Genomic DNA, 13,495 nt, shown 5'->3' on the forward strand with positions numbered 1-13,495 from the left:
GAGTTTAGTGTCATCTGCAAATATTGAAATATTACTCTGTATGCCCCCTACAAGGTCATTAATAAATATGTTAAAATGAAGTGGGCCCAATACTGACCCCTGTGGTACCCCACTGTTAACTGTGACCCAGTCTGAGTGTGTTCCATTAATAACCACCCTTTGTTTCCTATCACTGAGACAGTTTTTAACCCACATAAATATATTTTCCTGTATCCCCATTGTTCTCATTTTATGTACCAACCTTTTGTGTGGAACCGTATCAAAAGCTTTTGAAAAGTCCATATACACAACATCCACTGCATTTCCTTGGTCCAGTCCAGAACTTACCTCTTCATAAAAGCTGATCAGATTAGTTTGACAGGAATGGTCCCTCGTAAACCCCATGTTGATATTGGGTCATGAGGTTCTTCTTCTTCAGATACTCTAGTATAGCATCTCTTAGGAAACCCTCCAGGATTTTACCCACAGTAGAGGTAATTTCCAAGTTCGGTTTTTGTCCCCTTTTTCAAGATTGGCACCACATTTGCTATACGCCAGTCCTGTGGTACAGACCCTGTTATTATGGAATCTTTTAAAGATTAAAAATAATGGTCTATCTATGACGTTACTTAATTCCTGCAGTACTCGCGGGTGTATCCCATCCGGGCCCGGGGATTTGTCAACTTTAGTGATTTTTAGACGCCGCCGTACTTCCTGCTGGGTTAAGCAAGTGACATTTAATGGAGAATTTTTGTCATCACTGATCATGTTTTCTGTCATGTGATTTTCTTGAGTTGAAAAAACATCATTTAGCATATTGGCTTTTTCCTCATCCTCATCCACCATTTCACCCAGACTATTTTTAAGGGGGCCAACACTATCATTTTTTAGTTTCTTACTATTTATGTAGTTAAAGAATATTTTGGGATTATTTTTACTTTCTCTGGCAATGAGTAGTGTTGAGCCACCCCCATAGTGTTCGAACACCGTTAAAACCAATGGCAGGCAAACAAAAACACATAGGAACACATAGAAAACACATAGAAAACACTTCAAAGGTGTCCAAAAGCTGACAAACTGCTCAGAAGACACAACTACCACATGGAAAAGTGACAAGTACATATAGTCATGCGAAAAGAAAAGAGGTGGAGGAGTAAAAGGAGAGGGAGACACAGATATAGGCATGTTATGCCCTTCTAAAACCAAAAAAGTGTGAAGCCGACACGGCCAGTTCGTTCCTGCCCGTGTGACCTCCGTGTCGCCGGGTTTGTGCCAGAGCTGCGGTGGACCCTGACGGCCAGCCCCCCTCTCCCAATACTGGTGCCTGTCTGCTGGTGGGTCGAGCGAGCCCCCCTGCGGTGGAGGCAGGTCTAAGCTTTTTAACTTAAATTGTCTCTCTAATTTGAATGAGTACACTTTAAATCCTTTTACAAGGATCTATTGGAGGGCAAGTCGGATGCCAGCAGCTGCGGGAATTCCAGCTCCAGTAGCGTCCACTAAAGCTGCTGCAGGTAAAAAGCTTTTATAAGGATCGAGCTTGGCGGTCCACTGCAAGGCGTCCTACCGCCAGTCCCAGCCCCTGTGCCTTGGGGTGCCTCCCAATGCTCTTCACTGAGTGTCCCGGGGGCGCAAAGCATTTCCTTTGAAAAAATTAAGTGTCCAAACTACAGGTGGTGTAGCTTGCTTAACAGCTGGGATAATCAGCTGACTAGCAGACACTGCTACTAGGCACAAAGTATTTCCTGGGCTAGATGCAGTTAAAAATTTGTAATTAGATACTCTCGTTGGATGCTGAGAAAACATTCCATAGAGTCTCCTGACATGTCATATATTATTCTCTTAAAAAGCTTGGGGTAGGGGTCTAGGGGACCATTTTATAGCCAAAATCACAGCCCTGTATCGCAATACGTCACCTAGGCTGAAGATAAATGGAACATTTTCATCACCTTTCATAATCACCAATGGGACAAGGCAGGGATGTCCTCTGTCCCCTCTCTTATACATCCTAGTGACGGAGCACCTGCTCTCATCAATTCGCCATAACCCCAATATTAGGTGGATTGAGGTGGGAGGCACCGAGTACAAGTGCTCTGCATTTGCTGATGATGTCCTAGTATATATCACTCAATCACATATATCCATCCCTGCTCTTATGGCTGAAATAGATCACTTTGTTACATGGTCAAATTTTAAAATCAATGCAGCGAAGTCAGAGGCCCTCGATGTCTCCCTCCCCAAATCCGTACAGGATTCCATGCAGTCCAGCTTTCCCTTTGCCTGGCCCTCACAGGGTATCAAATACTTAGGAATTCATATTCATAGAGACCTCTCCCGTCTATGTTATCTTAATTTTGGGCCCTTTATTGAACAACTCCATACAGACCACAGTTGGCAAGTTAGAACAGTAAGATTCACTACGTGAACCACTGGTGTTTTGTGGAAAAGCACATGTACACTGTGTTCGAAATTATTATGCAAAAAGTGTTTAGGAGTGATAAGGTAAGAATTTTTTTGTTTGTCAGTTAAACTCATTGATGGTGATGTGTGTCAGGGCTCTTTATATCACTGTAAGCAATTGCAGACACCTGTGCTAATTAGTTTGGCAGGTGTGTCCAATGAAAGGCAAGACTACTTAAGAAGGCTGTCCCACATTATTAAGCAGCCTACATTTTCTGCCAAAATTGGAAAGAAAAAGGATGTGCCTGCTGCTGAGAAGCAACAAATTGTGGAGTGTTTAGGTCAAGGCATGACTACAATCAACATTGCCAAGACACTTAGTAACATAGTAACATAGTTTGTAAAGCCGAATAAAGACTTGCGTCCATCAAGTTCGACCTGTTAGTTCTGTAATTGTTAAAGTTGATCCAGAGGAGGGCAAAAACCCCAAATGATTTAGCCAATCTTCACCTGAGGAAAAATTCCCTCCCGACTCTGAAACCAGCAGTCAGAATAAATCCCTGTATCAACCTACTATTTTATTTTATTTTTAAGTATACGCAGAAATCTGCCTGGTATCTAGAAATGCATCCAGTCCCCGCTTAAACTGGTTTAGTGAATCCGACATTACCGTCTCCTCACTCAGTGAATTCCATATTCTCACTGCTCTCACCGTGATGAAACCTTTTCTCTTCCAGTCTTAGTGAATGCCCTCTTGTTACCTTAATATCCCTCCTTTTGAATAAATCCCGGGCAAGGTCTCTATACTGTCCCCTAACATATTTGTACACATTTATTATGTCCCCCCTCAACCTTCTCTTTTCCAGGCTGAATAGTCCTAGTTTTGCCAACCTCTCTGGGTATTGCAGTCCCTCCATTCCTTTTACCAATTTTGTTGCCCTCCTTTGTACCTTTTCAAGCTCATTTATATCCTTTCTATATATTGGGGCCCATAACTGAGCACAGTATTCCAAGTGTGGTCTGACCAGTGCTTTGCACAGTGGAAGAACAATGTTCTCATCCTTTGCAGCTATACCTCTTCTGATACATCCCATTACCCTGTTTGCCCTTACAGCAGCGGCCTGACTTTGGGCACTCCAATTTAGTTTGCTATCAATCAAGATGCCCAAGTCCTTCTCCATCTCTGAATTCCCCAATGATTTCCCATTCAGTGAGTACTGGTGACTTCCATTTTTCCTTCCCATGTGTATGACCTTACATTTCTCCTCATTAAACCTCATTTGCCATTTAATGCTCCACCTACCCAGCTTATCCAAATCCCTCTGTAGGTCTGCACTGTCCTCTTTTGTATTAATTGTTTTACATAACTTTGTGTCATCTGCAAATATTGACATTTTACTATTTATCCCTTTGACTATGTCGTTAATAAAGATATTAAATAACATTGGGCCTAGCACAGACCCCTGTGGTACCCCACTAGTGACGCTTACCCAATCTGAGTATATTCCATTTATAACCACCCTCTGCCTTCTATCCCTTAGCCAGCTAGCTACCCACTTGCAAACATTTTGCCCCAGCCCCATCATTCTCATTTTGTATACCAACCTATTGTGTGGCACGCTATCGAACGCTTTTGAGAAGTCGAGATATACGACATCCACTGGTTCCCCCTGATCTAATCGAGAGCTAACCTCCTCGTAGAAGTCAATCAGGTTTGTTTGGCAGGAGCGATTCCTCATGAATCCATGTTGGTTCGGGATTAAAAGATTATTAGCATCAAGATGCTCCGTAATTGCCTCTTTAATGAAGCTTTCAAAAATTTTGCCCACAACGGACGTCAGACTCACCGGCCGATAGTTTCCGGCGTTACTTTTTGCTCCCTTTTTGAATATTGGCACTACATTCGCCTGTCGCCAATCAAGTGGTACAGACCCAGTCTCAACAGAGTCCTTAAATATAAGATATAACGGTCTGTCTATCACATTACTTAGTTCCCTTAGTACCCGTGGGTGTATGCCATCAGGTCCTGGTGATTTGTTTATTTTAATGTTACTGAGGCGTTTCTGTACCCCAACTTGGGTTAGATTTGTCATACTTAGTGGTGGATTAAGCTTGTCACTTCTCATTTCGCCTGTTAGTTCTATTTCCTTTGTGAAAGTTGTCGAAAAAAAATTATTTAATAGGTTAGCTTTATCCTCTTCTTTCTCTATGATTTTGCCTTCATCACTTTTTATCGGTCCAATATTATCCGATTTAATCCTTTTACTATTTATATACGTAAAGAACAGTTTGGAATTTGATCTACTTTCCCTAGCAATACGTCTCTCTGTTTCCTCCTTCGCTATTTTTATTTGTTTTTTTGCAGGTTCTCGTTTTTTCCTTGTAACACATTAGTGCCTCCTTACTGTTTTCCAGTTTTAATCTCTTGAATGCCTCTTGTTTTGATACTTAACGCCCCTTTTACGTTCTTGTTCAACCATAATGGTTTCCTTCATCCTGATCATCGCACAATCACGAAGTATGTAGCTGATTCACAGTACACACGTGTGCGTGCTGATAAGGGAAAATTGAGGACTTTCCTACAGGCAATTACTAGTGTTGAGCCACCCCCGTAGTGTTCGAGTTCGGTTCGGTTCGTCGAACACCCGTGTGTTCGCCGAACTGTTCGTCGAACTGTTCGTCGAACACCTTCGAACACCGTTAAAACCAATGGCAGGCAAACAAAAACACATAGAAACACATAGAAAACACCTTCAAAGGTGTCCAAAAGCTGACAAACTGCTCAGAAGACACAACTAACACATGGAAAAGTGACAAGTACATATAGTCATGTGAAAAGAAAAGAGGTGGAGGAGTAAAAGGAGGGGGAGACACAGATATAGGCATGTCATGCCCTTCTAAAATCCAAAAAGTGAGAAGCCGAGACGGCCAGTCCGCTCCTGCCCGTGCCACCTCCGTGTCGCCGGGTTTGTGCCAGAGCCGCGGTGAACCCTGACGGCCAGCCCCCCTCTCCCAATACTGGTGCCTGTCCGCTGGTGGGTCGAGAGAGCCCCCCTGTGGTGGAGGCAGCTCTAAGCTTTTTAATTTAAATTGTCCCTCTAATTTGAATGAATACACTTTAAATCCATTTACAAGGATCTATTGGAGGGCAAGTCTCATGCCAGCAGCCGCGTAATTCCAGCTCCAGTAGCGTCCACTAAAGCTGCTGCAGTTAAAAAGCTTTTATAAGGATCGAGCTCGGCTGTCCACCGCAAGACATCCTAGTGCCAGTCCCAGCCCCTATGCCTTGGGGTGCCTCCTGATGCTCTTCACTAAGTATCCCGTGGTCCCGAAGCATTTCCTTTGAAAAAATTAAGTGTCCAAACTACAGGTGGTGTAGCTTGCTTAACAGCCGGGATAATCCGCTGACTAGCAGACACTGCTACTAGGCACAAAGTATTTCCTGGGCTAGATGCAGTTAAAAATTTGTAAGTAGATACTCTCGTTGGATGCTGAGAAAGCATTCCATAGAGTCTCCTGGCACGCCATATATGATTCTCTTAAAAAGCTTGGGGTAGGGGTCTAGGGGACCCTTTTATAGCCAAAATCACGGCCCTGTATCACAATACGTCACCTAGGCTGAAGATAAATGGAACTGTAGCACCGAGGGCTCGGTTGCTACAGACGTATTGCACCTCACCCAGAGGTGTGATATCTCACTCTCAGATAAGGATGGAGTGTGGATCAGGACCCGACACCTGCATGCATTACACCACATTGCCGTGGGGCAGGGCGACCAATATGCCCCTGAGATGGGCACGACAGTCCCTGTCCCTGGCTGGAGTGGGGGGAGGGAACACTGAGGAAGGGGAACCCTGCAGTGCAGGAGCAGGGAGGAAGCAGTTCCTGGGTGCATTGAGAAGGGAGTATAAAAGGTGGGCACCATCTTAGTTCAGTGCAGAGAAGTCTGAGCAGAAGTGGCAGGGAGCAGGGGCTCTGCATGAGCTCTGCTCCGGAGGCGGGCCTAGTAACAGAGGCCCAGGCCTGCAAGAGGGAGAAGGAAGGAAGAGGAGCGGAGAAGGCTCCAGGAACGAGGAATGAAGGGATCCCAGGGGTGCGGACGGGCGAGTCGCCACCGCACGCCCGAATCCACCTGCGTGGAGGGGTCAGGCCAAAGGGGGAGACCGGTCCCCGAACTAGTGGAGGCAGGAAACGACCCTCAGCTAGAAACCGGAGGCTCTGACATTTTATGTGGCGCAGCCCCTTGCTCCACCCGCTAGGAAGGCACCACATAGGGTCAGGGAAACTGGCGCCAAGTTTACCAAGAGGAGGCCCGAGGCAGCCGGACAGAAGTGTTGGTAAGAAAGGCCAGACAAAGGACACACAAAGGGGGTCCTGTGAAGCGCTCCAAAGTTATCTGGGAGTTGTCTGAGCCCCTCACCTGGTGAGCACAGTACGACGTGGGCAGCCGTTACCTGCAGACGTGGTCTGGATAATAAGAACTGTGAGTAAAGGCCCTGAACTGCATCACTGACTCCGTGTCGTTACTGCTGCTGCCCTGCACCATCACCCCCATCCTCCGCATACACTGCCCTGAGGCTATACTCCTCCCGTGGGGAGTTATGCTACGCTCTGCTGCACCCACAACACCAGCCTTAGCCGTCTGCCCGGTAGCGGCGGTTCACTCTGACCGCAATCCACGGGTGGCGTAGTCGGACATTTAAACATCAAAACCACATAAATAGTTCCGCCACTGGTTTGACCGCCCTGAGCCACGGAACCGGATCGCCGCCACGAAGACTACAACCACCAGCATCCACCAAAAAGGGTCCGGCTCCGGGTGTCCCAAGGCCCAGGGGGTGCGTCAGAACATTTTCATCACCTTTCACAATCACCAATGGGACAAGGCAGGGATGTCCTCTGTCCCCTCTCTTATACATCCTAGTGACGGAGCACCTGCTCTCATCAATTCGCCATAACCCCAATATTAGGTGGATTGAGGTGGGAGGCACCGAGTACAAGTGCTCTCTATTTGCTGATGATGTCCTAGTATATATCACTCAATCACATATATCCATCCCTGCTGTTATGGCTGAAATAGATCACTTTGTTACATGGTAAAATTTTAAAATCAATGCAGCGAAGTCTGAGGCCCTCGATGTCTCCCTCCCTAAATCCATATAGGATTCCATCCAGTCCAACTTTCCCTTTGCCTGGCCCTCACAGGGTATCAAATACTTAGGAATTCCTATTCATAGAGACCTCTCCCATCTATGTTATCTTAATTTTGGGCCCTTTATTGAACAATTCCATACAGACCACGGTTGGCAAGTTAGAACTGTAAGATTCACTACGTGAACCACTGGTGTTTTGTGGAAAAGCACATGTACACCGCGTTCCAAATTATTATGCAAAAAGTGTTTAGGAGTGATAAGGGAAGAATTTGTTTGTTTGTCAGTTAAACTCATTGATGGTGATGTGTGTCAGGGCTCTTTATATCACTGTAAGCAATTGCAGACACCTGTGCTAATTAGTTTGGCAGGTGTGTCCAATGAAAGGCAAGACTACTTAAGAAGGCTCTCTCACATTATTAAGCAGCCTACATTTTCTGCCAAAATGGGAAAGAAAAAGGATGTGTCGGCTGCTGAGAAGCAACAAATTGTGGAGTGTTTAGGTCAAGGCATGACTACAATCAACATTGTGCGATGATCAGGATGAAGTGTCTTGGCAATCAAGAAGTATGTAGCTGATTCACAGTACACACGTGTGCGTGCTGATAAGGGCAAATTGAGGACTCTTTCCTACAGGCAATTACGTCAGGTTGAAAGAGCAGCGGCAAAAAAGCCTTGTCATAGCAGCAGACAAGTTTTTGAAGCTGCTTGTGCCTCCAACGTCCCCCGAACAACAAGATGCAGGGTCCTTCAGAGGTTTGCAGCTGTGCATACGCCATCCTGTCGACCTCCTCTATCCACTTCACACAAGCAGACACGGCTCCAGTGGGCCAAACATTACATGAAGACTGATTTCAAAACTGTTTTGTTCACGGATGAGTGCCGTGCAGCGCTCGATGGTCCAGATGAATGGAGTGGAGGATGGCTGGTTGATGGACACCCCACGCAAACACGGCTACAGCGCCAACAAGGAGGAGGTGGAGTAATGTTTTGGGCTGGAATCATGGGGAGAGAGATTGTCGGCCCCTTTAGGATCCCTGAAGGCGCTAAAGATGAACTCCATAATGTATGTGGACTTTCTCAAACAGCACTTCCTGCCATGGTTCAAGAAGAAGAACCGTGTATTTCACAGCAAGATCATTTTTCTGCATGATAATGCACCATCTCATGCTGCACATAAAACATCTGCATCTCTGGCTGATATGGGCATAAAAGGGGACAAACTTATGGTGTGACCCCCATGCTCCCCTGACCTCTACCCCATTCAGAACCTTTGGAGCATCATTAAAAGGAGTGTCTATGATGGCGGGAGGCAGTTCACATCTAAGCAACAGCTCTGGGAGGGTATTCTGTCCTCATGCAAAACAATTGAAGCAGAAACCATCCAAAACCTGACAAATTCAATGGACGAGAGAGTTCAGAAGCTCCTTTCGAACAAGGGGTCCTATGTGAAAATGTAACATCACCTAGAATAAAGTTTTGAGTTGAAAACTGTTTGATTTCAGTTTCTAACAACCTGCTAATGCTTATAATTTCAAAAATGACCATTTTTTTGGTCTTTATTAAAATGAAAAGGTTGATCGAAAAGTTTGGGGGATCTAAGAGTGTGGCAACCCAGTAGTCATGATTACTTCGAATTCTGACAATATGAGGGTCATGCTGCAGGTAGTGCAGCAAGAAGGCACTTATGTGTCTTGCGCATCTCGGAGCCCCAAAATTATTTTCCAGGCTAGATGCAGCTAAAAATTATTTTTAATTTTAAATCTGGTGAAGCTTATTATAGATGGCCTAATAGGATCAGTGCTGCACACTGCTACAAAGCCCAAATTATTTTCCAGTCAAGATACAGATAAACATGATTAGTAATTTGAAAGCTTAAAACGGTTGGTAGGGTGATTTTAACCAATCATCAAGCTTTTACTCTCCCCAGGATGACACAGGGGTAGAAAAGTCGTTTCGGATCCATGATTTGTTCATCTTTATGAACGTGAGTCTGTCTACATTATCAGTGGAGAGCCGCGTGAGCTTATCTGTCAGCACACCACCAGCAGCGCTGAACACACGTTCAGACAGAACGCTGGCTGCGGGGCATGACAAGATCTCCAAGGCGTAAGTGGCTAGCTCCGGCCATTTATCCAGATTGGAAGCCCAAAAAGAGCAAGGGTCCAGTGACACAGTCGTGGCTTCAATGTTTACTTGGAGATACTCCTGTACCATCGTCTCTAGGCGTTGACTATGTGTCAGACTTCTTGTCTCCTGTGGCCTTGCAAAGGATGGGCTAAAAAAGTGGTGAAATGATTCCGCAAAATTGATGTTACCAGCAGATACTGTGGTTCTGTTACGGTTTGAGTGCTGAACACTTGACGGTCCCACGGTTGGCAAGTTGGAACTGTGAGATTCACTACGTGCACCACTGGTATTTTGTGGAAAAGCACATGTAAGATTCTGCAACAGTCTCTGCTGATACTCCTGCATGCGTGCATCCCTTTCTATGGCAGGAATAATTTCTGCAAATTTACTTTTGTACCGGGGATCTAACAGTGTGGCAACCCAGTAGTCAGGATTATTTCTAATTCTCACAATTCGAGGGTCATGTTGCAGGTAGTGCAGCAAGAAGGCACTCATGTGTGTTGCGCATCCAGGAGCACCAAGTCCCTGTTGTGTTGGTGGCGAGGTAACAATCATGCTTCCTTCCTCTGTCCTCTCCCCCCAACCTCGCACAACATAAATGTGATCAAGGTCTCCCTCATCTGATGAGTCTTCCATCAGTTCGTCCTCCACTTCTTCCTGGGCTCCTGCACCTTCCTCACTAGTTTGGCTGCTACCATGCGCCCTGGTAAAACCATCTCCCCCACCCTCACATGCCTGCCGCCTTGGTGCTGCCGACCGTCTGGACCTTGCAGATGTTAGCCCTTCCGCATACAACTCCTCCTCCTCTACTTCCTCCACCTCCTCTTGTGCCACCACCTGACTCCGAATTCTGTTTAACATGTGCTCCAGCATGTAAATCACCGGAATAGTCATGCTGATAATGGCATCGTCAGCACTAAACATCTTCGTCGCCATTTCAAAACTGTGCAGAAGGGTGCATAGGTCCCTGATCTGAGACCACTCCTCCAGCGTGATTTGCCCCACCTCTGAATCTCGTTGGCCCAGGCTATACGTCAGAACGTATTGCACCAGGGCTTGTCGGTGCTGCCACAGTCGCTGCAACATGTGCAGAGTTGAATTCCACCGGGTAGGCACATCGCATTTTAGCCGGTGAAGTGGCAGGCCCAACGACTTCTGTAGAGATGTAAGTCGCTGAGCTGCGGGATGCGAACGGCGGAAGTGAGCACACAGCGACCGTGCCCTCTGCAGAAGGCCATCTAGTCTGGGATAGTGGGCTAAAAATTGCTGGACAACCAGGTTCAACACGTGAGCCATACAAGGCACGTGTGTGACATTGCCCCGGCGAAGGGCCGCACCCAGGTTTGCAGCATTGTCGCACACGGCCTTCCCTGGTTTCAGGTCCAGTGGAGACAACCATTCATGAAATTGGTTCTCCAGAGCTGACCACAACTCCTCAGCTGTGTGACTCACATTTCCCAGACATTTCAATGTAAAAACCGCCTGATGACGTTGAGCCCTACTGCCAGCATAGTAAGGAGGTGTGCAGGATCCCTTCTGCGCAGTTAGAAAGCTTGTGGCATGACCAGACAGGCTTTGGGTGCAGGTGGAAGACCGAGAGGAGGTTGAGGAGGCAGAAGCAGTGGAGGAAAAATGACATAAAGAGGATTGACGCACAACTCGTGGGGACGGCAAGACTTGGACAGCAGCCCCTTGTCCTGCTGTCACCATAGTTACCCAGTGCCCAGTCAGCGACATGTAACGCCCCTGTCCATGCCTACTCGTCCAAGTGTCTGTGGTGAAATGCACCCTGTCACACACAGAGTTTCTCAAAGAAGCGGTGATGTTGTGTGCGACATGCTGGTGGAGCGCAGGCACACCTTTCTTTGAGAAGTAGTGCCGACTGGGCATCTGGTACTGGGGCACTGCGACGGACATAAGGTCTCGAAAATCCTCTGTGTCCACCAGGCGGAAAGGCAGCATTTCTGTAGCCAAGAGCTTGCAGATGGTGAAATTCAACCTCTTAGCTTTCTCATGGCTAGGAGGAAATGGTCTTTTACTTGTCCACATCTGAGGGACCGAGGGCTGGCTATTGTGCTTAGACGGGGTTGATAAGGGTGTCCCCGGCAAACTGCCGGTCTGTGAGGAAGATGCAGGCGGACATGTTAGGTTGCCTTGATCCAAAGGTGGTGCTATCGTTGTCGGACAGCGCTCAAGACCAGCTGGTGTTACCACCTCCAAAGAAAATGATGACCTGCCAATCACGCTGGCTGTTGCGGGTAAAGAGGTGGCAGGTCTGCGCCCCAAAACAGGTGTGACTGCTGTCCCCCCAGTCACAGAGGATGAAGAGGCCGCGGATGCACAAGATATGGCAGACGGTGGTTGGCCCGGCCGGCTAGACCGCATTGTAGCACACTGAGCTTCCCACTGCAACTTATGCTTCATGTCCATGTGCCGGTTCATGCATGAAGTACTCAAACTATGTATTTTTTGGCCTCTACTTAGCTTTTGCTGACAAATGTTACAGATAACACGAGTTGGGTCATCTTTATCGATCTGAAAAAATGCCCAGGCTATGCAAGGCTTAGCACCCATGCGACCTGAAGAGCCACCACGACTTGTGGTGAGAGGCAGAGTTGTGTTTGAGGATGCAGTTGTTGACGTGCTTCCAGTACTACGTCTCTGTCCAGGAAGGCGCAACCTGACCTCGTCGTCACTAGCATCTTCCTCCACCTCCTCTGCTGACCTCATCTCTTGGCTGACTGTGGGTTGACAGTAAGTGGGATCTCCGACCTCATCATCATCACCCTGTGCGTTATCACACCCGTCGTCCTCAGAGCCAACCTGTTCCTGCCCTGACAAAAAACTAAAGTTGTCGCTCCAATCAGGTATTTGAGTCTTATCATCGTCTTCCTCATTGTCTCCACCAACAGGAGTTACAGATTGGGAATGAGGGTCTACATTATGGTCAGAACCTTCTGCGTCTGGTCCTGGATCCGACTCATAAAGATTCTGGGCATCAGTGCAGATCATTTCCTCGTCTGGATTCACAGAAGCGCTGGAGTCGACCTCTGATTCCCAGGCTATAGTATGAGTAAACAGCTCTGCAGACTCAACCATCTGTTCTACCTCATACTCAGACGGGCAGCTGGAGATTTGGGAGCTGTGAGGAAGCAAGTGCGATTTGGGTGACACCTTTGAGGACTGGAGTATTTGTGATGTTGAAGTTGATGTGGAGGAGAGCCCACTTAAAGGAGCACTTGATATCCGTTGAAGCACCTGCTGTTTTTGTGCCTCATCTGGAATTTGTAGCGATTGGCGTGGCCGTAAGAAAGGGATCTTATCACATTGTCCGCTAAAAGAAGTAGACATTTTAGTTTGGCTGGAAGATGGTCTTTCTTCTGCACCTACCCCACGGACACAACCTTTTTTCCCCTTCCCAACACGCCTATTCCCCTTTCCACCAGCAGCAGGCCTTTTTCCACTCATTTTGGTGGTTAACTAATTCACAACTCTGGAGTTGTTTGCACAAAAAAACAATGGATGGTAACCGAGCAGAGCTGAGTGGCCAAACTGTGGTATTAGGCCAAAACTATTGGCTGGGTTAGATGCAGAAAAAAATTATTTTTAATTTGCAACCTGATGGAGGTCAGTATAGATGGACTAATAGACCAAGTCCCACACACCGCTAGAAGCCCAAATATTTTTTCAGAGCTAGATGCAGAAATTTTTTTTATTCAATTTGCAACCTGATGGAGGTCAGTATAGATGGACTAATAGACCAAGTCCCACACACTGCTAGAAGCCCAAATATTTTTTCAGAGCTAGATGCAGAAAAAAATTATATTCAATTTGCAACC

The sequence above is a fragment of the Phyllobates terribilis genome, unplaced genomic scaffold (genome assembly GCF_046119375.1).
Source record: "Phyllobates terribilis strain yellow unplaced genomic scaffold, ASM4611937v1 Scaffold_3__8_contigs__length_932513732, whole genome shotgun sequence".
Taxonomy (NCBI): Eukaryota; Metazoa; Chordata; class Amphibia; order Anura; family Dendrobatidae; genus Phyllobates; species Phyllobates terribilis.